We start from the raw sequence: 26,117 nt of genomic DNA on the forward strand, positions 1-26,117 counted from the left end.
TCATTATACTTCATCCTTTAGCAGAAATGACAAGGGACTTCTTTCATGATCTACATTGTTTTTATTCTACTTGGCTGACCAGAGGCCATGACAAAATGTTAGTTATATAGTTACATAATAATTACACATATCTTTTGTTTTTGTTGTTGTTTGTCATGCATTGACTTTTCGTTGACTCAGCATTTTCCTAAACTTGTCATTTATACATGTGTGAAATAATTCAAATTGGAAGGAAATTCTATTAAAATGATTCATATCACCTCTGCAAGACTTCCACAATTATAGCATACAGCGTTACTTACCACTCCACCTTACTCACGTAATACTCTATGCCTACCTCCAGAATAGCACTTGAAGTTTATACTTTAATTTTTAATTATTTTTGGATGGAAATGAAGTAGAGAAAATAAACAGATTTTTATCCAATGGATGCCAAAGCATCTCTGCAAGTTTTTCCAGAGGTCTGTAAAATAAGCTGTGTTATTTAGAGCTCACAGTTTTGTTCTCTTTCTGACAAGAAGATTGTTTTGGTTTTTAATGCAGAATTTTAGTAGCTGTAGAAAACTGCCCAATTTTGGAAGCTGAAAAACGTCTTTCCAGGTTAGTCTCTAGAAGATAAGTGAGAAAGGAATTGGAACAGGATTCTTAGACAATTATGAGCAGGTCGGCACAGTTCTTTGGCAACACACACCAATGTACCTTCCTTTCTGCCTGAACAGTAATTCTTGAAGATGTCGATTCATACTATATGTAAAGACAGTGAGCACCTGAGCTATTCTTAATTTATTATTGTCTATGCCCCTCCCTCTTTTTTAGAATCTAATTATTAGTAATCGAGTTCAGAGGCTTTGAACTTGTCAGATTTTACTTGCTTTTGTCAGGGAGGTAGAAATTTTCCTCTACCCTTCTAGGTTCTTCTGGCTGGTCTAAGAATTAAATTGACATAAGACAGATTAACAGGAGAAAATCAAACCAAAGTTTAATAACATGTAGACATGGGAGAGACCCAGGAAAACTAACTCCCTGAAATGGCTGAAGCCCTCCCCTTAAATACCATCTTTAGCTAAAGACAAAAGAGGAAGTTGGGGGTAGTACTAGGGCAGGAAGGCAATTCACATGGAGCTGGAAAAGCAAGTGTTTGGTAAGCAAATGTTTTCTGGGCCGTGCAGAGACAGTGGGCACAGAGAGGGATTTTAACAAATAAGCTTTGCTAAGTTCCTCCCTGTCTACCACACCTAGTTCATACTGCATATGAACTAGTTATCTCTAGTGATAGCTCCCTACCTTGAATAGGTCCTCTATCTACATTCTTTTAGGCAGTTAGAAAGTCAGAATCTTTGGGGCCATAAAAATAATTAGCTTAAATTAATCTTCATGCTAAAGGGACACAATTTGGGGTAGCAAGTTTTGCTCTCCTATACTTTACTGTGCCAGTTATCCAAAGTTTTAATATAAAATAAGATAACTTTCACGAGAAGATTTGAAAAAATAAACCTTCTGCCACAGTCACAAGTATAGGGCATTGAGATTTCTTACTTTATTTTATCTTACAAACAAACCATTTCCCTGGTACTTCAATATATCATTCTGTAGTATCACTGTGTAAAGAGAGTGCATTGTTCTGTTGTATATTTTCAATTACAATGTAAAATAGTAAAGCATGCAAACAATAACATGCCCTTGAAATAATAGTTATATATTGGAAGAGCCACAAGTATACCCTTTTTTAAAAAGTTAGAGTATTGTGTTTTTTAGAGCTAGATATTAGAATTTAGTGTATGTATATGTATGTATGTATACATATATATATAACTGTTCATACACATACAAACACATATAATTTACTTTCTCTGCAGTTTCTTTTACCTAGGAAATTTAATTAAATATTGGGAAAAAAATGCATCAATATCTACATGAGAAGAATGCTTGATAAACTTTTCAATAAAAATGATGAAAATGTTAAGTAACAAAAAATACAGCACATTCATGGATAATGCTCTCTGTTGCATAAATCTATTCCCTAAAATTACTTTAAAACATTTAGTGAAATCTCTAAGTTGTAAACAATGAGGTGTCACTAAGCATTCTCCTAGTTAAGGGCTCTAGAACTTGTTCAGTTCAGCCCCCTTCACTCGTTGAATTCCTGGAATTTTCCCTATAATTTCCTCAGTGCCTCACCTCACTTCCAGGACACATCTATCTGCAAGAGAAAATCAGTGGACAGAGGATATTTTCTTTGCTTTTGGTTCCTTTTCAAATTCCTAGGAACAAGTTAAAATGTCAGTGACATCATTTCTGATGGCACTAGAGGTATGTAAAAAGGAGATGTGTGTTCCCTATTTCCCTAAGCAAATAGGTAACTGCTATGACATTTTGTTCCTGATTAGTCAAGCCTGAGTATAAGGGGAAATGGTTGAATATCAACACAATAGTTCCTGTATTCTGACTATAGGGTTCTAAGGACAGATTTTCCATACATTCTAATTCCAGGAACTTCTAAATAGCATCTAGGTAAGCTGTTACTGCAGAAAAGAGTCTCAAATTTAGGTTTGACTTCTTATGCCATCTGAGACCAGATAAGTTGGATCCATATCAGTTTTAGAACCATTTCTTTTCTAATCAGATCAAATTGATTATGTGATGCTCTAAAAATCAGGCATTGGTATTCATTGGGAAACATCAATAATTTCCTCTGTTATTGCAGATATATATTAATATAGTACTCCATTAGTGAGATGAACTGCAGGTTACTAATTAGCATAGCACCCCATTAGTGAACTCTATTTGCTTTGTAATTTGGCAAAATTTAATTGTCTTTGGAGAATAATCTAAATCTTTGGCCCAGAATATTCTGTTGTTTTATTTTTTTCTTTAATCTTTCTCCCACCTCAAAATCTGTCCATTATGCCTCTTCCACTTATTTTTTTCCCTTTCATCCCAATTGAGGTTATTGACTCTGCTGCTATCCTGGCATGAGAAGGAGCAAAACTCTCTCAGCATCATATTTTACCCCTCCAGTTTCTAGTGTCAATTTATTCTGTTCCCCTAATACAAATTCATTTGAATGGCATGCAAATGGGTCCATTTATAAAAAAGAATTAACATCCTTATTGCTGAGACATGCTCTATAATAAACCTGAAACAGTAATTGTTCAATAGTGGAGAGTAACTAAATCAATTTATAACACCTTTTTTATTGGATTACTCTTAGGCCTTACTTCAAAGACCACATCTTCCCTACATCATATCAATAGATCCTGGGAATTCTAATTTGAGATTAGGATGTTTTTTAGATTCACTATTCAATAGATACTGGCTGCTAACAATCATTGGCCAGTTGTAGCCTCCTTAACATGATATAGTTACTACAACCTCTAGGCCATTACAACTACATGGATACAAAAGAGTTCATTAGAGACAATGAAGAACAGTCAGGGGTACTATTCATTCTCCTAGGTCTCCTCTCCAATACTTCCCAAAATGTTGTGAGGATTGGGCTGGCATTAGTTCCTGTAATCCTCTGTGATTTCTACATTTTATTAAGGGTGACCCAGTAAAAACTTAGTGTCTTCAAGGAAGGTATTTTAGTAACATTAGGCCTGCTTAACCCAGTATTATTTTACCATGTTCTTTGCTCATGTTCTTCCAGAGTCCTTCTGAGAACATTTATGTATTTTAAATAAGCAAACGTCTTGATCATTTATATCTCCAGATAGATTTCTGAAATAAATGTTAAAATGTAGCAAGGACCAGGAAGTAGCTTGGGATATACTTTCCAAAAGAAAGAGCAGTTCAGAATGTGCTAAGGCAGTGACAAGTCTTTCATAACATACCTTCCTCATGGAAGTGCTAAGTATCACTGGTTTCCTGCGGACAATCTAAAATTAGTGTAACTATCCAAATCTATTTCATATAGCCACTCAATTACCTACTTTCATTTTGTCTGATTTATTAATAACAACCATTGGGATGGGAACAGGACACAGAGATTACACCATTAATTATTAAATATTCAATATGTTCTTATAAGTTTGTAGTTTCAGACCGTGCAATCATATTTGACTTTTTGAAAAATGCAGGGCATCATTCAATTTTTCTTACTGTGTGTATTCTAAACTCAGGCTACATTCCTTTCATGGAGGAGATAAATATTGTTCTTGGCTTAGAGTTTCTTCTCAATTTCTCTTTGCAAAAATGAAAGCTCTCAAAGTTTTCATTTGGGAAGAGTTAAAGGCAGGATCCAACACATACAACCTCAGAGTAGAACTAGGGACAAATATTTTCATCTTTTGCTTGGTCTTGTCTTAATCTAAAGTCTGCATATATAACATGAAAGGGAAAGACATCTAAGTATCTGATGTAGGCATGATGCCTAAAGAAGTTAGAATCTGTTCTATGCTCTGCCGCCCTGCAGGTCTCTTGGATCTGGTCAAGATACAGATGTGGTATTTACTTTCAAATGAACTCAATTCTCACTCTTTCCCCTTTCAGGAAATACTTGTCTGGGAGATCACATAAACCATTTATGAATAGGTTTAGACAAACAAGCCACAGGGGACAGCCATTGTACAATATGATATAGTCTATGTGTTTGTCTAGAACTACTGGAACATAGTGATAATCTATAATGCACTATCTGGGATGACTGTTTTCCAAAATCCTTCTGTCTTTGCCTCTATCTCCAACTCCACTTAGGGCCCTGCCTGTTTTGAGGAGAATGGAAACTATCAGAGGAGTGACCTGAAATGAAACTGTTCCAGGAAGACAGAGGAAGGATCCCCAACATCTTCAGAACACTTGCTATTTGTAGCATATTTTTAGTGCCTTCAGCCCTCTAAGATACCAGAGACAATTCCTTGTCATATTCCCCTGTCTTTGCTTTATGGAAATCACAGCGTTAAGACATTAAGTTGGTGCCTGCTTTTGGTTTATTCAGTTTCTCTTATTTTTTCAGCCAGCATTGGGAAGCTTAAGTAAGAGCAACAACAACCCAAGTTCCCAAAACTAAGCTGACATGCCTTTAAAGCATTTAGCTCTTATATTTTCTCCTCTCCCTCACTGCCTTTCAGGGTCTGTGCTGGAACCACCAGTGGGCCTTTTTCCAAGTTCCATGTTACCCCCTCTAAAAAGTGAGAGCTAGCCATTCTCTTACATGTGCCCAGCTAGTTCAAAAAACTAGGAAAAATATTGGAGAATAATCACATTGTGTCAGGTTAAGTTCAGCATGAAGGTTTCACTTAATTATTAATCCCAGCCTGAAACTATATGAAGCTAGTCTATTTGTGAGTTCAAAGCCCTTTGGTCAGAGACCCCTGCACCACAATCTCCAGCCACATGACGTATATGACATCTGCTTTAAGCTTTTTGGTAGATATTTATGCTTTACTGCTTTATAGCTCCCTGGATCCTCCCTGCCCATGAATATTTGGACATTTTGACTCAGTCATTCTAGGGCTATTTTTTAAAGGACTCAGAAGATCTCACAGGCTGGGCTTTTAGCACATCACCAGCTTCTATCATATTTCAGACTCTGATACTTGCCATTCTGAAAGCATCTCAGAAATGCTCCCTAACCATGAATAAGGAGCACTTCCTGGAACTAGCCCCAGCTTTCCATAACACCATTTCTCAGTTATAAAAACATAGTTTCTGTAAGGGTATGCCCTACTATATAGTTAATCTTTGATCATTCAAAAGAAGCTTTGCACTCAAAAAGGGACTTTATAAATAAAATGTATAATGAAACTCTCTAGGAGTTAAGCCAGCATTTTAAAGAAAGCTACATTAAGGTGTGTGATTTGTGTATCATGTCCTGTTCCTTTCACATTTTCTTTCCAAATGATTCTTGGGGAGCACTATATGACAGCAACTTCTAGTTTTCTATTAGAATTCTTTCTACTTTATAAGAAGGATGTGCATATATTCCAGTTTGCCTAAACAGAGTTGTGTTAAGTCTGTTGTTCCAGGAAAATTCTTTATAGCACCCAATTTCACTATCAATATATGCTAGTTCCACAGTGAACTCTGTGATCACCCTATTTGTAAAAAAAACCACAGTTGATCAGAATCAAAACTAAATTTCTCAACCTCTCTTTCAGATAAGTAAGTGTGTATGACTAAACTCTGAACAATAAAATACAAAGAGAGTATTTTGTGGGACTTCCAGGAAGTCTCCTTGGAAACAGACACCCACTTGGCTTCCCTGTCTCCTGATGCCAATATAGAATACAGACATGATTACTAGTGTTTCAGTGGCCATCCTGGATCATGAAGAAACTTGACGTCTGAAGCCATATGTATTAAAGTGAACGCTAATAGCTATAGCACGGAGAATAGAAAAAAAAAAAAAGGCAGTAGTTTAAAGACATATAAATTAATTTCTTTTTCACTTAACAATTTTCAGATGAGTGATCCAGGACAGTGAAATAATTTTCCTCTATATGGACACATTGGGACCCAGGTTTCTTCTGTCATTTTTCCACTGCTGTCTCGCTCTGTGCTACTTAAAGGATGACCTGCAAGCCAGCTCCATTGATATCACTTGGGAACTTGATAGAAATGTAGAGTGTCAGGCCCCACCCAGACCTCCAGAATCAAAATCTGTATTTTAGCAATATCTCTAAGTGATTTGTGTGTACATGAAATGAAAAAAAATCACTGCTCTGTGGTACCGTTATTATCTCTACAGTTGAAAGTACAAAAAAATGTTTTTAAGTTTTTTAAAAAATGAAAAAAAAATTGAAGGTTTTTTCTCACAAACTAATAACTTGTTAAGCTTATAAAATAACTCTGTCTTAGAGAAAACGTGAAGTTTAGCTATTAATGAACAGGTCTAAAGTTGTGTATTATCCTTGTATATAGATGCAATAACGCAGGCTGGCAACTTAGTCATAGAACCTTCACTAGAAATGGATTCATATTTTATAGGTAACACCAGGGTGTGGGACTTGTGCACAGAGTCTCTGAAAAAGTCTAAAAGGGATTATCTTCTTGGAAAAAAAGTCAAAAGAACTTTGTGGAAAGGTTCCCACAAAAGTGGAAACCAACTCAGTGTGAGAAATAGAAGGCTGACGTGAGAAGATAAAGGGATAACACTAAGTCTTACAGTTTTTCTCAAAAAGTTTACTAGTGTTGAATGTCTTCCATGTTAAATAATCAAAGGAGGTAAAAACATAACAGAGGGCAGGGAATATATGCCACTAACATGACTAACCCAGAGAAAAACCGACCTTATTTTACTTGACTTCAGGTTCTACCTCATACATTGTAACATTCACATTAATCCAACTCCCAAAAGGTTTTGGAATATGTAGGTATTTTACAAAAAAATATTTTTTGAGGACACTGAGGAGAGTTATACAGGTTAACAAAAGATTTCATAAATTTTTCCTCGCTTAGCAGCTACCCCCAAAACTTTACATTTTCCCTTTGTCTGAAAATATTCTCCAATCTCCATGTTATTTATGGTACCTGCCATCTTCTTTCTTCCCCTTTATTTTTAAAATAAATATTTAAAAGATAAATTTGAAAGCAATTTAGTCTTAAAGTCTTTCTCTCTTTTTTAAAAAATTATTGTTTATTTTTATCAATAACATGAATTTGTTACTCTATCTCAGTAAGATATCTGGACCCATTATCTACATCTGTTTTCTTGTTTCCTTTGCTTTTTATCTTCTAGTTTTATTGAGATATAATTGACAAACAGCACTGTGTGTTTAAGGTGTACAGCAAAATAATTTGACTCACATAAATCAAGAAATGATTACCACAATAAGTGTGATGATCATCCATCATCTCATATAAATAGAAAAGTTTTCTATTTTACATTTTACGTATTCCTGTGACATCTCCAAGGAAAAAAGGATAAAGAGGAATAGAAGTGGGAGGTTTGTGATTAACAAGGCTGTTAAAAATACTACTTTGGGGTTTTGGTGTGTGTAATAGTAATGGCAAAGCAATATCAGGAAGCTCATGAAGCAGTGGCAAGGTCATGGCTAAAAAACTCTCACCTTATTTTTAGCCTCCATTCAAGGTTTAAATCAATGGCTTTCAGTTTCACATGCTCAATACAAATATAATGTTCCCATGTAACTCTCTTCATAATGTAAATCTATAGAGCAGAGGTTGGTGAAAATTTTGGCCATTATTTCTTCAAATTTTTTTTCTTCCTTACCTTCCTTTCTTTCAGGGGCTTCAATTATATGTACATTGAATAGCTTGAATTTATTCCAAAGACCTTTTTTTCTGGTAATTTTGTTTCTATAATTTTGCATTTAATTTTGGATAGTTTCTACTGCTATGCATTCAAGTTTACCAGTCTTTTCTTCTGTACCATATAATGCTCAATTCATCACATCCATGTATTTTTCATCTTACCTAATGAATTTTTGTATTCCAAAGTTCTATAATATATAACATATAGATCAATAGATAGATAATTCATATATATATATCTGAATAATTCAGGTATGATAGATAATTCAAATATCTGAATTTTATATATATATATATATATATATATATATACTTTTGCCTCTTAGCATGCCTAATAATTTCTGATGGGTACTTAGTCTCATGATTTTTAACTTGGTGGTGGTAGATACTTTTGTATCCCTATAAATATTCCTAAGTGTTGTTTTGGAGCACATCTAAATTACTTGGGAACAGTTTCATCCTTTCAAGTCCTGCCTTTCAGCTTTGTTAGGCAGTATAATAACAGCCATTAATCTAGGTCTAAGTCTACCCCACTATCAAGGCAATACCCCTCTGGGTATTCTGCCCAATGAATTGGAAAGGTTTTTGCACTCTGGCTTTTGAAAATAAAAACTATTCTTGATCATATATGAACTTTGGGGCTTATTACCTTAAATTCTTTCAAGGTTTTCATACCTGAGCCTTGGCTAGTTTCCTCACATACATTCACTGATCAGTGCTCAGCCAAAAACTCAAGGGGAATACCTATAGATAACCAGAGTTCCTCTTCTGGGGAGATCTGTCCTCAGTAGTAATCTGTTCTACACCTCTTGTCATCTTGTTTTCCCCAGACCCCCCATCCCATCTGTCAACTCAGGGAGAGACCAGATTCTCACTCCTAGATTAGCAGGAGGCCAGGCTTACTCTTCTCTGGGAGGTAATGAGCTGTGTCAATCTTCCAGCTCATCTTCTGTGTTTTCCCTCCTCAGGTATCACAGTCTTGCACTGACTGCTGTCCAATGTATGAAAATGATTCCATCTATACTTTAAGTTTTTTTAATTGTTTCAGTGAGGAAGATATATCTGTCTGTTACTCATATTGATTACTATCAGAAGTGCTACCACAATTATGTTTTGAATTTCTTTCTAATATTACTTACATTATAAAGTTTTAGAGGATTGCTTTAAGCCCCTAGTTGTTCATTACCTTATAACACAGCTGAGGATATTTTCCCCCTTTCTCACTTATGCACTACTAATATAGTTTTGCATGATTTACTTATAAATATTATTTTTAAAATTTTATTATTGATGACAAACTTGATGATATTCTGTTTTTATGAAATCAGATTCCTCTCCCTCTTCATTCTGCTGGGTTTCGCTAATAGTTTTAGTTTAGTAAATACCTTTATCACTCTAAAGTTTTAATTCTTTAAAAAGTACCTTCCTCATTTCCTTAATTAATAAATTCACAGTGTTGACTATATTATTGCTGTGAACAATGAAAATATGTGCATATATGCACTTCTACTTACCACATCACTCTAATTAACCCCCCCAAATTGTATGTGATTATTTTATATTGTTAGGTTAATCTTGTTTCCATTATAGTTTGCAATTGTAATTATCTTTTATTTTTTGTCTGGCTATTGATTGTGAAAACTGATAAACATCTTTTACTATTGTGATTATGTAACTATTATTCATTTTAATATCATTGTATCATGATTGGTCAACAGAAAATTAAATAGAATTCTATATCACTAAAACTACCATTTATAAGAAAAACTTGTAATCACTTTTTAAAATCCAGATGCACATTAGAATTATTTTGGAATTTTTTAAAAAATACAAATGCCCAGGTATTGATTTTTTCTCCAGAGCTCCAGATGTGATTCTAATGAGCAGCTATGTTTAAAAACAACTGGACTATATAATGCTCTTTTACTTTTATCTAGTTTGTTTCACTTTTTCTTTCATATTCAGTGCTCCCATTTCATTTAGTTTGTTTTCCAGTTTCTCTGTCTCTTTTGTTTGTTGTTCTTTCTCAAGCCTTTATCAAGTATAATAGAAAAGCTTTTGTATACATATATGTGTGTGTGTGTGTGTATATATATATATATATATATATATATATGTAGTATATATAATATATATATTTTAGAAAACATACAAATTTTTATTTAAAAAATTTATGACATTTAGGTTCCACTTGTTTGACTAAGTATGAATAGAATGCTAGATTTCTAATTTATATTCACTCAGAACCCTGATATAGTTCCATTTATTCTGGCATCTAGTATTACTGCTAAAAGTCTTGAAAGCTTATTATTTTAGTGATTTTTTTTTTTTAATTTTTGAATGAGGATCGAAACTGCTAATCCAATTCTGAGAATATAAAAAAATACTGTGTTGTAAATTAAGGAATTTAAGCGGTTTTCTTTTTCTAAAATTCCCACACATATTCTTTCTCTGGTCATTAGTTGAATGAAGATAATACATTTGCTTTTTATTATTAATTTTAATTTTCTTTAAGAGAAACCACATTCTGAGGTATAAAGGAAAAGCGTTATTTTCATATTGTGCAAAAGAAAATATAATATGCCCCTGTGAAAAAGGGTTTGTCTTTGCTTTTCTTCATACACTATTAAACTCAGTCTCTAAATTTAGATTAAAAACACATCTGAATTAGACTTGTAGTCTAAAAACTGATTTATGATGCCAGGGAGTTTAACATTCAGTCATTCATTGGTGATTGCATGGCATCAATCTCTGGGTTGCAGAGCACTACAATTTAATAGTTAAATACATTGCCTGGTAAAACACTTCATCCTCAACTTTGTCTGACTTTTAGAATACAACTTAATTTTGTTCTCTAAATAAACAATTTTTAAACACTGATGGCAAGCGGTGGTTTGCCTCTTTATGTAGGTAACAAAGAGATTGACAATGCTCAGTCAGTCTCAGTCAGAGCAGCATTCCATTATACATCAGGAACTGTCAAAAGCAGCCTGGGTGCTAGCTCACTTTACTCTCCCTCTATACATAGAGTGTCTGTTGGTATGAAAGGACACTTTTCCTTTTCCATTCTTGTTTCTTGTGTCCCATACATTTATAAGGATCTAATTTTTATGTCTTCAAAAGTTTCAATAAAATTGAATGTCATCTGACTGCCCAGTTGCTATAAAAATGAATTCCTGACCCTTGATATCATCATTTCCAAACCAGTGATGATCCCTCTGGGTCTTTGCCTTCCTTGCTGGCCCTCCAGTTCTCATTGGACCATATTTATACTCTGCTGCAGTTCATTAATTATACTTACCAGGAAATTTGGAGATATGTAACATTGACTTTATGTTCAATGTCACCTCAAGACTTGCTGCTGCTTCAAAAGCAACCTTATGTGTTGGTGTTGATGACAGGAGCTTTCTGTGTGGCAGAGTTCAAACCTTCCTCCATGGATAAGATCTGGCCTCACCTGTATCTGTTCATTTTTGCAGTTGTGCCATGTAACTATGCATCTGAGGGTTGAACTGCATGTGATAAGGTATGGAAATGGTCTAATTTACAAGAAAATACAAACACGTTTTCCAAAGCAGTAGTGTCCATTTAAATTCCTAATAGCTGTATGTAAGCAGAGTTCCCATTGACCCACTTCTCAGATCCTTGATATTATCTGATTTCCCAGTTGTAAATTGGTGTCTCATTGTGGTCTTAGTTTACTTTCCTTTAATTACAAATGAAGTTGAACACCTTTTCATGCCATGGATGAACCCAAAATGATGATTTTCCTTGATGAATCCTCAGTCCATGACATCCTGGAATATCTGGTAGAAATAGAATTCCAGATGGAGTCAAGATATCTGTGGGAAGATGAGATTTGTAAAAGAAAGACTAAACCCATAATTACCTTCCTCAAAGAAACCCAGGAGGGGTTGTATAATCTTAAGTTCCAGGAAAATACTCTGGGAGAGGTTTAAAACAACACAAAGATCAGTACCTCCCCCACTGTAACCAAGAAAAATATTAACAGAGAATAACACTTGGGCAAAACATGAAGAATTACGTCAGAATATTTTATTCAAAAAATAGTTTGATGATGTTGGAGGATTTTTAGTGGAAAAACAGTGTTTACAAAGCTAAAAAACACTTTGTGAGTTAAACTATATAGAGAGAAACTTAAACATGCACAGATAAAAACAAGTCACTGGCCATGGGATAGAAAAAAGATTTATCCTTAAGATAAAAGTCTTAAAGTTCTGGTTCTAGGTGGTTGGATTTGAACAAATAGTCCCCAGTCTTCTTGCTAAAAGACTTATTTTAGCAAGAATGAATTTTGCTGTTTTTCTGAAACATTTATTGCAAAATGGGGAATTCATTTACAGGTACTTTTTAAAGCTTCAAAGGTCAGTAAATATTGTCATAGAATAAAATTGGGAAATTTAAAGTTTTACTTTCATTTTAAAGTGTATGATGATGTTGAGTTTTAGATGTTCCATCTAAAACTCTGTGAGTTTATTAAGAGATTGAGCAACCATATATTTAAATCCATAAAAGACATTGAAATTCTACACCAAAACTAAATAGTTACAGCTTAATGAAAATGCATGGTAAACCATTGGATTTCAAAAACATATTAAAATGAAATATGCTAGCACTGGTAAAGCTGTTATGTATGATTTTGATTTTGTAAAAACCTAGAAAATCAGAAAAATATATTAATAAAAACAGAAAGTTGTGACTTGAACTTTCTAGATAAAATAAACATGGAATACCTGATTTTTCTGATAATTATTGATGATTAAAATAACATTTTCATATAATCTGATTATTTAAAACATCCTCAGTTGGATTTTGGAGGGTTTAAACACCATAGGAATGAAGGAATAGATTTGTATTATTCAAACATCTTTTAGAAATTGGGAGTTCTATGCTACGATTGTCTGTATGTATGAAATGAAAATACTACAAACAATTGTATAAAATAAAGTATAATTTTTACCCATAAGTCAAAAAAGGATTTGATACAAAAACACGAAAACCTGTATTTATGTATTTTTCTCAGATAATAATATAAGGTATCAAAATACAAGAAAACTACTTGATCCTCTTATTTACACAATAAAATTAAGACTTTAATTGATACTAGATAAGCTAATATGATTAGGAGAATCAAATGTGCTAATATAATACAAATCTTGATATTACTGCCATGATACTGCATAATATATTACACTTATAAGGGATTATAGTATATTATAAAAAGGAAAAAAAGCTGAAAGATCAGAAAAAAGAGCAAGACAAATTAAAAAGCTTTAATTCCAAGTAGAATATGATCAAATTAAAATTTAATTGAAAATATGACATTTGTAATGTCATGCATTACTAAATATTAAATATTAATATAATAATATAATAAATTTCTGTAATATACAGAAATCATTTGTCTAATTAGAACATAGACATAACTTCATCTAATTAGAACTTATATGTAAGTATTTATACCTCAGTAACAAGTCATAATGTAGATACACCAGATGGCTGCAAAATGTAATTCTTACATAGAACTTTGGGAATTAACATGTTGGAATTCCCTCATTGTCTCAGAGTAGACTAGAAGGTGGGCCCTTGTTTCTCCAGTTGCTGTATACGATCACCAAGAAAGACCATTTGTCTTAGATTCTCCACTAAGTTAGGACTTAGAACTGTCAGGTATTGTAATAACAATGCTGTCAAATAGAAAGAAAATAAAAATGATTGACTAAATGGTCCATCAGGTAAGTAATTATAAAGTCACACAAGACGACGGTTAATGAGACATCTTAGAAAAAATAAATTGGCCATGTATACATAGTCAGGTGCTTCAAAGAACCAAAGGAAATGCAGTTAGAATACTGAGCTTTATTCAGTGGTGTCATTACTCACAGTAATACTGAATTGTTGTCTTCTATTTTCTTCTCATTTAAAGCAAATAAGTTACTATGCCGTTTTCATTGTGAACCGAGTTATGTAGCATGAAAAGAGGTAGAAAAAATAATGGATAATGGCTGTATTTAATTAAAATATATTAGATCAATGAAGAGTCCATAATAATCAATTAAGGAGTAAATTAACATAAAGTATTTTAAAAGGAGATTAATATAAGAAAAAACATGATTATTTGAGCCCTCTTACTTATGTAGTATTCCTGACATATTTATTTTATCAATTGAATATATAGAAATTAGTTAACACTATAAACAAAAGTTGAGATAATTTCTCTGACTCGAGAAAGGCTATCAGTTTAATAATTAACATTTGTTGTAATAGTAAGTCAAATAAAATCATGAGAAATATCTGAAAATCAATTGAATATCATTTTAATTTTCTTTAAGTGTTCCATGAGCCTAAGAATATGAAAGGATGCAAGAACTCAGTAAGGCTAAAAGTTTTTAAATTAAATCTATATAGCTAAGGATTCTATTAAGTTTTAAAGTCTTCAGAATTAGTAGAAAGACATTTATGTAACAATTTTTCCAGCAGAGTGGAAGCTGCAAATTTCTATAAATAGATGATTAAGTAATGAGTGTAACTTAGATCGAACAACATATGCTGAGTGGTTGTCTCCTTCCTGAAGTAATGAAATCATTCATATAACCACTAAAACTATGGTTTAAAGTGACCAATCCAGTTCCTACATCTAGCCTAAATGTCTTATAGTAAGTACTTTCAATTACCTAGGATAGTACTAAATTTCTTCCTTAATGGGTAAGCGTTTTTTAAACCTGAGAAGATTTAAGACTAAGCAGAGAAATGTTTATGAGAATCAAGCACATAATAGTAATATTTTTATGTTAAGAAGAAAGTTTTGCATATTTACTCATTGTTATGCTTGTAATGCATGTAAGATTTTGGCCTTTTAGAATGATAGTATTGTAACTTTAAGTTGAAAGATACATTTAGGTAATTAAACTTACAAATTTCATATGAAATAAGTGGAAAAATCAGACTTGCAAGCTGAATGTAAACGTTATCATCTTGTGGAAGATTTAGCCCACAGAGAAAAATGATTACCCTGTATAATCTACAACAAATTGAAGACCAGGATGAAATCTCCAGAGACTGTAGGAATATGTATACCAACTACTCACAGGACTTGTGGTAGAGACCAGAAAAACACTATGCTTATCCCCCCTGTAATAGGGCATTCTTTCCCATGTTTCATCGGTGGTTGCTGAACTGACAATTATTTCTGGAAAGCACTTTAATATAATAATATGTTATTTTGTGAGATTATAACCACAAAGGGATGAAAATGAAGAAATCAATATCTCCATAATAAGATGGCAATATATGTTGATAGGCTGAAAAAAATTCCATCTGGCCAAATATTGTAAGGCTTTCCAAATGCATTTCATCAGCACTCTTTTTAGATTATCCTGGGTATCAGAAGGAGATAAAGATAGATTTGTAGAAAGGAACTGGAATGTGATCCCAGCCTTTAGTATGTGAAAATTCTTGCCCTTCTTTTCTGTGATGAATTTTGGCATATTATAAAGGATTTTATAAAGGTATTTTAAAACTAATTCTAAGTCTGTGCTTTTAATTTCTACCACAAGAGATTTGTTGGTTCTTTTAAGGTCTGGTTTTAACATAAAAAATAATAGAATTCCAATTAAATTTTATATTAAGAAGTGGCATATTATTTTCGTGATGTAATATGTATTCTGTTGGCACATCGGGAATGGAGAGAAGGTATCCTTATGGATTTGGAGCGGCTTCTTATGGTGGCATCCAGGAAAGAAATTCTTATGGACTGAATGTTTGTATCCTCCCAGAATTCATATGTTGAATCCTTAATGTATATTTGGAGATTTACCCTTTGGAAGGTAGAGTTAATTTACTTTGGAGATTAAATAAATTAAACATTCATCCAATAACTAGCAAAATATATTTGTATAAAGCTGAGAAAATGTGTGACCAGTAATAGATAATCAAATCTCATCCTTTAAAATGTAATTTGATTACATGTAGAGTTTAATGAAATTGTTTTCCTTTCAAAGCATTTTACCTGTGAGATCTACACATACAACATAAACAAGAAAAAAGTCGCTCACCAGATTTGATAAAGCATTAGTTTGATATGTTAATGCTTAATTCATGTTTATGTGATAGTTTATATTTTTTCTAAAGTGACTGTATACACAGATTCACAATGTAATGTGAATTCCTTCTGAAAAATCAACTTTTATATTTTGTTCAAAAAATTATTTTCTTCCATTTAAAAGTGTTATTTCCTATTTTGATTATAAATTTACCATTTCATATGCTTTCTATTTTATATCTGTTTGAGGCAAGAAGGTTCACACGATATTGTAGGTTTAATTCTAAAATTTTAAAATTTATTTTCTGTTGATCCCCTTAGCAGCTGGTCACCTCCTTGATAAGAGGAAGGACAGGGTCATTTCTCCCAGGCATCACCTAGAACGAATGTCTACATAACATTTTTAGTTTTCGAGCCAGGTCACATCATATGGCACAAATCCGACTATAGATTACTTTCCACTGGAGAAGTCCACCTCTGCCACATCAGCTGAGGCCAAGATTGGATTCCACACAAATTTAAAGAATTACCAAATGCATCATTCTGGAAAGGAGTCATTCATGTGAAAATTTCATTAAAAGAGGCTGATGAATGGCCGACCTGCAGAGCATCATAAACTCTTTCTCAGAACACATGTGTACTCTCACACAAACACATAACAATAATACTGTACATAGAAAAATATAGTCTGCACAACTAGAGGAATAATGATTCCATTGTCCACTCCACTGGGCAGCTCACATTAGAGAATTCAGTCACCACTGAGTACCTGGTCTCTAACAAGCACTACTGTGGAGCCTAGTACAGCAGTGTGTAGGACAGATGGGGCACCTGCCATCAAAAACTTACATTCTAATTGCATGCAGGCAGTAATCACTCAAATAAATAAATGATTAAGGTAACTTTAGGTATTAAAAAGAACTATATAGAAAGTAAAAATAATGTGATATGATGGAAAGCTACTGGTGCTAAGAAGCATACTATACCTGCTAAAATTTTCAGGAAAGAGCTTTAGGAAATTGACATTAGACTTTGCGTCTGACTGAGAAAGACGCCACCATGCAAAGATCTGGAAAATGTTGTCCCAAGTAGAAGGAACAGCAAGAATCAGAAAAATGAGATGCAAACCGCTACTTGTGCTTGGAGACCAGGAAAAGAATGAGACATTTCGAGCATATCGAAAAAAAGAGCATCATGAAGGGGGTTAAGTCGAAGAGATAGGCAGGGGTGAATAATAGACGGTTGTAGGTGATGGTCGGAATGTGATTTTTATTCTAAGATTAATGACAAGTTTGGACTTTAAAGCCAGAGGTGTGATGTGACCCAATAATACTTTAAAAATTTTACATAGCACTATAGAAGGGAAGAGAAAAAATAGTAGTAAAGAGATTATTTAGGGGCTGTTATTGTAATCTAGGCAAGAAAATGTGTGACCTTGGATCAAGGCTATAGGAAGATGGATAGTGATGAAATATTGATTTTTTTATATATTATTTTAGAAATTGTACTGATAGAACATAGTGAAGAAATGGATATAGAGTTGGAAGGAAAGAATCGAGTGTATCTCCTATGTTTGGGCTGGAGTGATTGGTGCATAGTGATGCCATTTAACAAGATTTAACAGACTGTAAGAGATAACTCAACTGCTTTGTTCTGACCATATTTAATTGAGACTGATGGCTGGACCTCCATGTAGACATGCCAAACAGGCAGTGGGATATGTGAATCTAGGGCTCAGTATATAAATCCAGGCTAAAAGTACAAGCTCATCAGCACATTAATAGTATCTAGGGCCATATAGCTCCATAGTGAAATCACCTGAAGATACAGTATAAATAGAGAAAGAGCAAAGTGCCCCATCAATATTTTGCTCATTACATAGATAAAGGAGTTTTCTCTGGAGCCTGGGGTGGAATATATTCATCTGGTGTAACTCTGTGGTTTCATTACATTTCTACCTCTCTGAGCCTCTGACTCCCTGCCAAGTATGTTTAACGTCTGGACTTCATTCAAGGAGGCATGTCAGGAGAGTATTGGGACCAGCTTAGATTTCTTACCAGGACTTAAATCCTGAGTAGTTGAAGATTGCTCCCATGTCAGCCTTACATTTTTTTATCCTCACCTTTCCAGTACAGTACCCTCAAAATCCATCCCTTCATGTATTCCCTTTATCCTTCCAGTACATGCTAGCCAGATCCTACAGTTTATTTGGTGAATGAAGTATTTCCTCCCTAAACAAGTTTGTGTTTGTTTTGTTTCTGCTAGGGCTATTCTAAGATCTGACTCTAGTCACGGATTTAGAGGCGATGAAGTGTGCACAATGAGCTGATAAAGCGATATTCCTTGTGCTGAACTTCATTAAAGTCAGAGAAAGGAAAAATTTAAACCACAATGAGATACTACCCGCTGGCAAAACTTCAAAAGCCTGAGAAAACCAAGTGCTTGCAAAGATGTAGAGGAAAGAGATTTTACTTTAACCGATAGTCAGAGTGAGAATAGTAAAAAGATTTTGGAAAACAGGCATTACCTAGTAAATTTATACATGTATAGACATGATGGCTCAATATTTTCATTCCTAGGTATATGGCCTAGGTGAAAACCATGTGCGTGTGTGCTAAGATACCTGTACGAGAATATTCGTAGCATTCATAAGAGCCCCAAACTGGAAACAAAGCAAATGTCTATATTTGGTAAATAAATGAAAACATTAATTTAATGAAATGAGAAATACAAAATATGTAAGATATTAAAAAACCATAAGAAGAATAACTACATTCCATTTCTATAGAGTTCAAAAACAACAAAACTAAACTATCTTGTAAGGGATACTGTCATAGGTAGTAAACTATGAAGAAAAGCAAGAAAATGATAACTATAAAATTTATCAGAAATTTTGGGTAAGAAAGCAGAATGTTATTGGGAAAAGAGACACAGTGCAAGGAACGGAGGCCTCTAGGATTTTGACTGCCCCATGTGGTAAGGGCTAGTTCTCCTCAGTTAGATGGAGTTTTTAAAATATTAACCTTAAAACCCCACACCTTATCAGATGTTGCTTCCTGCAGTACAGAGGCAGGTATAGCTATTCCATATTGTAAACACACTTTATTACTCCAGTAAAATTCAAACACATTAATTACTGAGATTATTACCACTAAGACATCTTTAAGACACTTAACACCCACAATTATTGCATCCATTGACCATCCGTCTCAGATGGCCCAAGACTATCCAGTTTTAGCCCTGAAAGTTATGGTCTCAGGAAACTCCCCAGTGCTGAACAAACTGAGGATTTAAAAATGCATTTAAATTACATTTTTTATAGCTATCAGGACTATTAGGTACTTAGTTAAACTTTCTCCAGGGAAAGCATTCCAGATTTTCCTACTGGGGAAGATAAGTTGAACCACAGATGTTCTAGTATTAACTGGATCAAAGAGTTATAAAAATAAAAGCCCTCAGAAATTTAGCAGATCTTATGAATGACGGCATCAAGTTTCTATTCATTCACTCTTCTCTAAGAATTTTGATAAAATTATTCCAATGGGAAGTTTTGTATTATAATTAAACTATTTTCTTCCTTTTAGTAACTATGAAAAACAGCTAACCATTTAAATTAACAGTCAAGTAAGTATATTTTGTCTTTGCAATGGGACAGTAAAACAACATAAATGGAGCTAATTAGAATAACTGAAAACTTGAAAGCTCAGGGCCATAGCAACTCTGCCAGTATATGGAGAACAGCTGGGTGTATTGATGGTAATTTTTAGGTATAGCTTGAATGTTATTACTTGTGGGTTACCCACTATCAGGAATGTTTACCAAAAAAAAAAAGCCACAGAAAGAAATGCAGGGATTAGTAGCACTATTAGAAGACATCAAACCTTCTACCAAAATAGAAGAAATAAATTTAAATACATACAACAAAGACAAAAGAGAGAAATGCCAATGATCAGGTTAATATACTTGAGGAATATGTAAAGAATTTCAGATTTGTGGTCTCTGAATATACTAATAACATTCAAATAATACAATATATATTTTAATTAAAACTAACATTTCAAAGTTTTAAAATAATGTATAAAAACCTATAATATAGATTGTAAAATTAAGTAATTTAGCTTTTAATGTGAATGAAAATTCACCTAGTAAAACATGTATTCGTTTGTATTAACAGCGATATCTTTTTTTCTGGTTCTACTCTTCAATATTGTGAAGAATCCTAACCAGAAGAGAAAAGCTTCTAAGCTAATATGTTTAAAAGCATGTACTTTCATTGAACAATCAATCATTTGTTTAATCATAATATTTTATTATTGATTTAGGATATAATCTGATGAGTGAGATAATTTTATGAGGCCAAGTTCAAATATCACCCCAACACTTAAATCTTTCCTCTACTGCCTAGGTCTACCAATGGTCCAACCCATTTTTTGTATTTTGTCTACTGTATTCCATCCACTCTGGCCTCCTCAAGGATTTTATAACTGAAATTATTATTTTTTATTTCTTCTGTCTCATCTCTGTATCATTAGCAGTTTTTGCTTCTTCATCTTTACTAGGTAATTACCAACAGTACTTGACATTCTATATCATCTCCTATTCACAGTCAGTATACAAATGAATAATAATAACAACAAAAATGAATAATAATAATAACTAAACAAATGAATAAATAATAAAATTTAAAAAAAATAAAACTTCCCCAAATCTTCAAAAGATTGTCAGTTGGTAGATTGGCATGATGGGAAAATGAACTCATTCCTCAAATTAATTATTATGTTTTCCTTTTAAAGTTTTAAGATTGCTTTTATTAAGTAGATTTGGTCAAGATCTTTGGGCCATTTTCTGTTAGCCTGTATTGAAAGCAAATTAATAATGTCTATTAATCCCCTGGATAAGCCTCCTTTTATTTAAAAACCTTGTTCACTGGCATTTCACTACAAAAAGGAGAAAAATGTGTCTTTTGTTTCCCCAAATAGAAAGACTTGTAATTGGATTTCGACTTAGGCCCAAATTCTGCCCTACAAAATGTAATTAAATAGAATTAACACTGTCACACATCCTGGCATGTTAACCTCAGTAGACTATAGTAACAATTTGTCATCTGCCCTCAGTCATTAAATAACAATCCTAGCTCTGTGCCACAGGGACTTTGCTAGTGGACATCAGGTGAACACAGTACAGGTGATATTTGAATTCTGTTCATCAGTGCACCTTAAGGAAAATAAAGGGAACATGAAAACTTTTGGCTAGTCTTTCCTCAGAGTGATTAAGCTTTTTTTTTATCATATTGTGATTATAAGAATAAAATTTTGTCTAGCTTTTTTATTCCATTCTATTAGTTAAATTAAATTATATTGACTTGAATGGAATCCATTTCTGTATGTAAACTGCAATAATGGTTATTATTGTGTGGGTTGGGGTAGAATAGGTGTAAAAGTGCTTCTTTCCTTAAAGCTCTCTCTGATCTGAAAAAATAAAAAAGTTCAAGGCTGTTTGCATTTGCCAAACAAAAAAAAAAAGTGAGTGATAAGGGAATAATTACTGGTTTTATTAAGGAATTTTCTGTATATTTAATCACCCATAATTTTTTTAAATGCCCTATAGAATGTAATACAGCAAGAAAAAGAGGAAAAGTTCTGTTTTACAGACCTGAATATCTGAATCATATTAGTGTTTGCTGAACTATATCAGGAGATTACAAACAGTCCATCTTTAACTAGTTGGATTTATGAATAAATGACCTTAAAAATATGACTTTTGAAACTCAAATTATTTATTATAGTGGAAAGAAGGAAGCTACTCTTCAGAGCATTCAGGCGTTTTTGTTCAGGTCTTGAATATGACTTTTACATGTAGTGTAATGTTAAACAATTTACTTAAATTTGGTGTGAGAGAATCATAGAGTGTTGTTTAGATTAAATGACAAAAATGTCTATAAAGTGTTTAGTCATATACTTGGCAAACATTATTATTAATAATTATACCGTTGATACTTGCAAGAAGCTCTGAGAATAAGATTAAAACCATTGTGTAGTGTGACAGTGAAAAGACTGAGTTTTTGTTTTTTTTCCTTTGAAGCAGGAGAGATCTAAAGTATTATATACTATCTCTTTGATTTTTTGTTTGTTTTCTTCCATTGAATAAAATCAGCTGGTAGTATGAAAACAGAAATAAAATAGCCTCCAGAGAACAAAGTGTTCTGTTTAATATGTTGAGGATAATTATTTGCAAAAATGTTAACTATTCTAATTTTTATTATCTTGACTTCTAAATGAAAATGTAAATATGTTTAAAATTTTGATAAAAATTAAAACATTCTATTTCTACTTATGTGTCACACAGAAGAACATTAAGGTAAAAACCATCATACAGTGTTTAAAGTTTAAATCTTAATTATAAACCAGGCCAATGGGCAATTAAGATGTACTTATTAAGTGGTTCTATTATGATGAATTATCCTAATATGGCTCTTAAATTAGCTCAAAATTTACATAATCAGCAATGATTATAAATATGAAAGGTGCTATCTACTGCTTCATTACCTACACCTCCTTTGCATAGAGTAACTCAGGTTAGGAGGGCATGTTCAAAATGTAATAATCATACAAATAGTCTCCTTGGCAAGCTAATCTCTTCTAATAAAGTACAAAGGTACAGACAAAAATCTGCTTTTAGGACAAATAATTATTACCTTTGTGCCTTTATTTTAACATTAAACTTTTCTTCTAAAGAGTTTAGAAAATACCTAAGGACAGAATTCATCATCATAATTAAATTTAATCCAACAAACCCCACACAAAGCCCACATTTTCATAATAAAGTAGAACCACAGGGAATAACTCTCTACTGTACATTTTGGTTTTGTTAGTATAATTTTAAAAATCCAGACTAATAAATGGCTAATCAACTTGCATTGAATTGTAACAAGAAACAGTAAATATAAAAAAGTGTGTAGACTCTAATATGCATTCTTTATGCTGAGTCCTATTCACAAAGGAAGGGGAGGGGGTGGGAGGGGAAGAGAGAGAAAAACTGAGAGAGAGGAAGAGAGAGAAAAACCTTCCCTGTTCTTTTGCAGTCAGGAGTCAAATAAGTCAGACAGGGGAAGACAAATACCACATGCTCGCACTTATATGTGTAATCTTAAAAAACAAAGGAACAAACTCATAGGTACAGAGAACAGATTGGTGGTTGCCAGAGGCAAGGGTGGGGATGGGCAAAATGGGTGAAGGGGGTCAAAGGTACAGACTTCCAGTTATAAAACAAATAAGTCCTGGGGATATAATGTACAGCATGGTGACTATAGTTAATAATAATACTGTATTGCCTATTTGAAAGATGCTGAGAGTAGATCTTAAAAAGCTCTTACCACAAGAAAGAAAAATTTAACTATGTTTAAGTGATAGATGTTAACTAGACTTATCGAGGTGATCATTTCACAACACATACAAATACTGAATCATTATGTTGTATACCTGAAGCTAATACAATGTTCTATGTCAATTATATCTCAATAAAATATCAAAAAAAAATAATAAAGGTGTAAAGAATGGTAAAAACTAAAGAATGGAGAAGGAGTGGCTTGGTAATTTTTATGACATTTCCTAGGGCTAAATTAAAAATGGTCTTGTAAATCAACTTAAAGTCAGGAAGGAGAGAGGTGTTCTACATCATCATAAGGTTAAACATTATACTAGAGCTATGAGGGAATATGAGACTTGCATGTAGATCCCATGATAGCTATTTGTCAGAAAATAACTCTGTCAATTTCCAGGTGTCTGATTTTAATTTTTTTAAGAAATAGGCTGTAGCAAAAGAAAGCAAAAACAAGAAGGAAATGAGGGACCAAAGAGAATGAGGAAGGGAAGAAGGTTCAGAAGGAGGGTAGAATGGGCCACCCAGAACAATTATTGCTCTTCCTTCACATCTCTAACCAACAGAGCGAATAGGTGAAATACCACAGTGGTTGACAAGAAATTTTGCTTGATAGGGACTAAAAGAATTTAAAAAATATATATGCACGCTGTTGCACAATGTAGACTGTCATCTGAAAAGGTTAATCATGAGCTTAGATAGTTGAAAAGTATATAATTCCCAACATATTACATTATTGATATTTCAAAATTATGTTTAGCTTTTACATGTATACAATAATAAAATGGCAGTGATATTTGATAATGATAATCATCATCCATTTAAAAAATAAGTGAACAAGCACTTCTTTAACAGGTGGTAATATTATGTCTCTTGATCACTTAAAACCTCTATTACCACTCAATTTCCCCTACAGAATTTTATGGCAGCAACTTTCACTAATCACTATATCATATACCCCTAAAATCAATAACCTTTCGTACATACTCTACATCACCCTTGAAATGCAATTTTTATTTCTATGATTAAAAGTCTCCAAGTTTTAAAGGAAATTATCCAGATGGAGTTTTCATTTCAATTATTAATAGTAGATGATTAATAAACACATAAAATGCTATAAATTTTGCTAATGGCTGATTATTGAAAATGTTTTCCTTAATGACAGGGGAAACATAATACTTATTTCTAGAATGAGACCAGCATATATAATAAATTTTATAGCAATATATTTTTTAGATGTCAGTGCTGAGAAAAACTTGTTTATGGAAATGAGAATGGAAGTTGTTTCATTATAATATTTCATTCAATGATTTGAATTCCTTTAGAGTTAAAGGCTAGAAATCATACAGTGATCAATCATTATAAGTTAATTTTTTTATTTATTGTATAATAATTCCATTTGCCACTACATTCAATTTTATTAAAGTAAAGAAAGTAAAAAGTTTTCTTTCCCATTTATTAGAGTCAATCACATTTTTAGTTTCCTGGAAGTATATTATACGTGTTTATTTTCCCTTTAGAGGAAGTTTTTCTTTAAACTAAAATATTTAGATAATATTGGAAAATCAAATTGTTTTTAATCTCAATACAGATTTCCAAGTCTACATTTTTTATTAAAACATATATACTTTATCAGATTTAAATGTATTTTCCAAAAAACTTTGGAGCTGCAGGTTTAACTCTGTTAATGTAAAAAAAAAAAAAAATCCATGATATAAACTAATTTGCAAACACAGTCCTCATTATCTACCCAAGTAGTCAGATTTGAGTTGCTTTCTATCATGAAAAAAACTGAATTCATTTTTCAATTTAAATACTTCTATTAATACCATCATGACCACTATCTCTCTTCTAGTCCCCATCCAAGAAGAGAGAGAGAATTAGCTCTCTTAAATGATGGAAAATAGGTCTTACTGAAATGAAAAATATTTGAAATTATTCCTTTATTAGGTAACTCAGGGATGTTTACACTCATAAAAAGGCAGCATAGGAAGACTAAGGGTGACCACGAGGTTTAAACTTCTTTTGTAGCTGTAACGTGAGAAACTATAATCGGGAAGGGGAAGGTGGGAGAAGGAATCAATGAGAAGGAGTTCGTGTGGAAGTTAAGGATCTCGATTGTCCATGACCATGGACCCTTTGGGAAATCTTGTGTACCTTACCAGGTATAGGTGTATCCCAAGGTCAAAGCCAATGGGAGAAAGGATAGATTTAGCTTATCTCCTACACTGTAACTGTGGAGATTATCAAGATCCAAGATGTGGAGGGAATGGAAAAGAGACAGAGATTTCAGGTATAGCGGAGTTCTTTTAAACCAGAGAACCAAATAAAGTGACCTGAGCTTGTAATGTAAGAAAGAATTTTGTTGAGGGGACACACTGCTGCCTGAGAGCATGTCTTGTTTTTATGTCCCCAAATTCTGGACAGGAAGGCTCCATATTTGTATACTTCACTGGAATGAACT

The sequence above is a fragment of the Balaenoptera borealis genome, assembly GCF_965194805.1.
Source record: "Balaenoptera borealis genome assembly, chromosome: 18".
NCBI classification, from domain to species: domain Eukaryota; kingdom Metazoa; phylum Chordata; class Mammalia; order Artiodactyla; family Balaenopteridae; genus Balaenoptera; species Balaenoptera borealis.